We start from the raw sequence: 5000 nt of genomic DNA, 5'->3' as shown, positions 1-5000 counted from the left end.
GGAGACGAGCCTCTCTGGGGCCCGGGAGGTTGGCCCTGGGTCGACCTGGCGCCGGGGCTCGGGCTCCGGAAGTCCGTATGAGGTTTTTCAAACGGGCCGTGCCCGGGCCTTCGCTCCAGGAGGGCGGACACTTTCGGCGGTTCGTCCCGGTGGCTGGGCCGGGTGCCGCATCTACAATATTGCCGAGAAAGGTCCGCGGAGATTTTCGGGGACACGGTTTCCGGGACCCTAGATGCCCATCTTGGGTTCCAGGAGCTCGGACGGAGGAACCTCCGGGGCCGGACCGTGCTGCAGGAGGGGTTCAACCGCGAGTTTGGCTCCATGTCGACTGGAGCTCCGGCCCAGGGGCGGGCCGAGCGGCTTGGCCGGGCGAGAGTTCCAGGAGCCCGGCCGCGATTCCGGCTTCTCCCCGGTGCCCTGCCCGGAGGCCGGGCGGGTCCGGGGGCCTTCGGCGCGGGCAGCGGGCTGCTCCCGCGGGGGAGACGAGCCGCCCTAACGCCCGGGAGGGAGGCCCGGGGTCGACCTGGCTCCCGAGCTCCGGCCCTGGAAGTCCGTATGAGGATTTTCAAACGGGCCGTGCCCGGGCCTTCGCTCCAGGAGGCCGGACACTTTCGGCGGTTGCTCCCGGCGGCTGGGCCGGGTGCCGCATCTACAATATTGCCGAGAAAGGTCCGCGGAGATTTTCGGGGACACGGGTTTCGGGACCCTAGATGCCCATCTTGGGTTCCAGGAGCTCGGACGGAGGAACCTCCGGGGCCGGACCGTGCTGCAGGAGAGGTTCAACCGCGAGTTTGGCTCCATGTCGACTGGAGCTCCGGCCCAGGGGCGGGCCGAGCGGCTTGGCCGGGCGAGAGTTCCAGGAGCCCGGCCGCGATTCCGGCTTCTCCCCGGTGCCCTGCCCGGAGGCCGGGCAGGTCCGGGGGCCTTCGGCGAGGGCGGCGGGCTGCTCCCGCGGGGGAGACGAGCCGTGCTGGGCCCCGGGAGGGAGGCCCGCGGTCGACCTGGCGCCGGGGCTCCGGCCCTGGAAGTCCGTATGAGGTTTTTCAAACGGGCCTTGCCCGGGCCTTCGCTCCAGGAGGCCGGACACTTTCGGCGGTTCGTCCCGGTGGCTGGGCCGGGTGCCGCATCTGCAATATTGCCAGGAAAGGTTCGCGGAGATTTTCGAGGACACGGGTTTCGGGACCCTAGATGCCCATCTTGGGTTCCAGGAGCTCGGACGGAGGAACCTCCGGGGCCGGACCGTGCTGCAGGCGAGGGTCAACCCCGAGTTTGGCTCCATGTCGACTGGCGCTCCGGCCCGGGGGGCGGGCCGGGCGGGCAGGCCGGGCGAGAGTTCCAGGAACCCGGCCGCGATTCCGGCTTCGACCCGGTCGACTGCACGGCGGGCGTGCAGGCCGGCGGCGACTCCCAGGGCCCCTTCCAGGCTGCGGGGCCCAGCGGTTGGAGCCCGGCTACCCCGGCGAGGGGCGGAAGAACCTGCACGGCGCGGCCGGAGAACCCGGCATGCATGCGCGGGGCAGGCCGGGCAGGAGTTCCAGGAGCCCGGCCACGATTCCTACTTCTCCCCGGTGCCCTGCCCGGAGGCCGGGCGGGCCCGGGGGCCTTCGGCGCGGGCGGCGGGCGGCTTCCGCGGCGGAGACGAGCCTCTCTGGGGCCCGGGAGGTCGGCCCTGGGTCGACCTGGCGCCGGGGCTCGGGCTCCGGAAGTCCGTATGAGGTTTTTGAAACGGGCCTTGCCCGGGCCTTCGCTCCAGGAGGGCGGACACTTTCGGCGGTTGCCCCCGGTGGCTGGGCCGGGTGCCGCATCTACAATATTGCCAGGAAAGGTTCGCGGAGATTTTCGGGGACACGGATTTCGGGACCCTAGATGCCCATCTTGGGTTCCAGGAGGTCGGACGGAGGAACCTCCGGGGCCGGACCGTGCTGCAGGAGGGGGTCAAAACCGAGTTTGGCTCCAAGTCGACTGGAGCCCCGGCCCGGGGGGCGGGCCGGGCGGGCAGGCCGGGCGAGAGTTCCAGGAACCCGGCCGCGATTCCGGCTTCGACCCGGTCGACTGCACGGCGGGCGTGCAGGCCGGGGGGCGACTCGCAGGGGCCCTTCCAGGCTGCGGGGCCCAGCGGTTGGAGCCCGGCTACCCCGGCGAGGGGCGGAAGAACCTGCACGGCGCGGCGGGAGAACCCGGCATGCTTCCGCGTGGCAGGCCGGGCAGGAGTTCCAGGAGCCCGGCCACGATTCCTACTTCTCCCCGGTGCCCTGCCCGGAGGCCGGGCGGGCCCGGGGGCCTTCGCCGCGGGCGGCGGGCGGCTTCCGCGGCGGAGACGAGCCTCTCTGGGGCCCGGGAGGTCGGCCCTGGGTCGACCTGGCGCCGGGGCTCGGGCTCCGGAAGTCCGTATGAGGTTTTTGAAACGGGCCTTGCCCGGGCCTTCGCTCCAGGAGGGCGGACACTTTCGGCGGTTGCCCCCGGTGGCTGGGCCGGGTGCCGCATCTACAATATTGCCAGGAAAGGTTCGCGGAGATTTTCGGGGACACGGATTTCGGGACCCTGGATGCCCATCTTGGGTTCCAGGAGGTCGGACGGAGGAACCTCCGGGGCCGGACCGTGCTGCAGGAGGGGGTCAAAACCGAGTTTGGCTCCATGTCGACTGGAGCCCCGGCCCGGGGGGCGGGCCGGGCGGGCAGGCCGGGCGAGAGTTCCAGGAACCCGGCCGCGATTCCGGCTTCGACCCGGTCGACTGCACGGCGGGCGTGCAGGCCGGGGGGCGACTCGCAGGGGCCCTTCCACGCTGCGGGGCCCAGCGGTTGGAGCCCGGCTACCCCGGCGAGGGGCGGAAGAACCTGCACGGCGCGGCGGGAGAACCCGGCATGCTTCCGCGTGGCAGGCCGGGCAGGAGTTCCAGGAGCCCGGCCACGATTCCTACTTCTCCCCGGTGCCCTGCCCGGAGGCCGGGCGGGCCCGGGGGCCTTCGCCGCGGGCGGCGGGCGGCTTCCGCGGCGGAGACGAGCCTCTCTGGGGCCCGGGAGGTCGGCCCTGGGTCGACCTGGCGCCGGGGCTCGGGCTCCGGAAGTCCGTATGAGGTTTTTGAAACGGGCCTTGCCCGGGCCTTCGCTCCAGGAGGGCGGACACTTTCGGCGGTTGCCCCCGGTGGCTGGGCCGGGTGCCGCATCTACAATATTGCCAGGAAAGGTTCGCGGAGATTTTCGGGGACACGGATTTCGGGACCCTGGATGCCCATCTTGGGTTCCAGGAGGTCGGACGGAGGAACCTCCGGGGCCGGACCGTGCTGCAGGAGGGGGTCAAAACCGAGTTTGGCTCCAAGTCGACTGGAGCCCCGGCCCGGGGGGCGGGCCGGGCGGGCAGGCCGGGCGAGAGTTCCAGGAACCCGGCCGCGATTCCGGCTTCGACCCGGTCGACTGCACGGCGGGCGTGCAGGCCGGGGGGCGACTCGCAGGGGCCCTTCCAGGCTGCGGGGCCCAGCGGTTGGAGCCCGGCTACCCCGGCGAGGGGCGGAAGAACCTGCACGGCGCGGCGGGAGAACCCGGCATGCTTCCGCGGGGCAGGCCGGGCAGGAGTTCCAGGAGCCCGGCCACGATTCCTACTTCTCCCCGGTGCCCTGCGCGGAGGCCGGGCGGGCCCGGGGGCCTTCGGCGCGGGCATCAGGCGGCTTCCGCGGCGGAGACGTGCCTCTCTGGGGCCCGGGAGGTCGGCCCTGGGTCGACCTGGCGCCCGGGCTCGCGCTCCGGAAGTCCGTATGAGGTTTTTCAAACGGGCCTTGCCCGGGCCTTCGCTCCAGGAGGGCGGACACTTTCGGCGGTTGGCCCCGGTGGCTGGGCCGGGTGCCGCATCTACAATATTGCCAAGAAAGGTTCGCGGAGATTTTGGGGGACTCGGTTTTCAGGACCCTAAATGCCCATGTTCGGTTCCAGAAAGTCGGTCAGAGGAACCTCCGGGGCAAAAGAACCGTGCCGCGCTGCCTTGTCAACCGAGCGTGGAGGCAGCGTGCCCCGATCCGGCGGGCCTGGCCGTGCGAGAGTTCCAGGCTCTGGCCCGCGATTCCGGCTCCCGCCCCCCCCCCCGGTGATGGGCTCGGAGGTCGGGCAGGCAGCGGTGCTTGCTTCCCCAGGAGTGGCGGGGCTCTCCTGACGGGGAACCGGGAGGACCTGGTGTCCGCCGTGGGACTTGGAAAACTTCTGCTCGGTTGCGTTGGGAGCGGTTAACGTGGGAGCTCCGGCCGGGAGCGGCCCGGCGGGCCAGGCCGGGGGAGAGTTCCAGGAGACCGGCCACCGCTCCGGTTTCGCCCCGGTGACCTGCCGCCCTCCCTTACGGCGTTCAGGGCAAGCCGGGGGCGCTTCCTCGGGAGCGGCGGGCTTCTCCTGCCAGAGAGCCGTGTTGACCTGGTGTCCGGCGTGGGACTTAGAAAAAAATTTCGCTGCTGGGGGGCGAGCGGTTGACCTGGGCCCGCCGGAGAGGCCTGGAAGTCCGTATGAGGTTTTTGAAATGGGCTTTGTCCGACCCTTCGATCCAGGAGGGCGGACACTTTTGGTGGTTTGCCCCGGTGGCTGGGCCGGGTGCCACATCTACAATATTGCCAAGAAAGGTTCGCGGAGATTTTCGGGGACACGTTTTTCAGGACCCTAAATGCCCATCTTCGGTTCCAGAAGGTCGGTCGGAGGAACCTCCGGGGCAAAAGAACCGTGCTGCTGCACCCGCGGGTCAAAGACGAGTCGTGTGCCCCGCTGCCGAGAGGGGGATGGCGGACACTTTGCGGTGTGAGCTCCCGGTCCGAGTCCGGTTGTCACGCCTGGCCCGAAGCCCCCGGGCCCTGGCTCCGGGCCGTGCCCCGGGCGCCGCTGCTGCGCATCGCTCGCCACGCCACGTGGCACCCCTTTGGGAGGGCCCCTCGCGGGCCGGCGGTCCGCCGCCGGTGTTCAGGTGAGGCGGTTACCTCCCCCCCCACTTCTCTTTTCCTCTCTCCGGATCGATGTGGCGACTGCGGTCACGTC

The sequence above is a fragment of the Alligator mississippiensis genome, unplaced genomic scaffold, assembly GCF_030867095.1.
Source record: "Alligator mississippiensis isolate rAllMis1 unplaced genomic scaffold, rAllMis1 scaffold_76, whole genome shotgun sequence".
In the NCBI taxonomy this organism is placed as follows: Eukaryota; Metazoa; Chordata; order Crocodylia; family Alligatoridae; genus Alligator; species Alligator mississippiensis.
Note: the sequence above shows the minus strand (reverse complement) of the source record.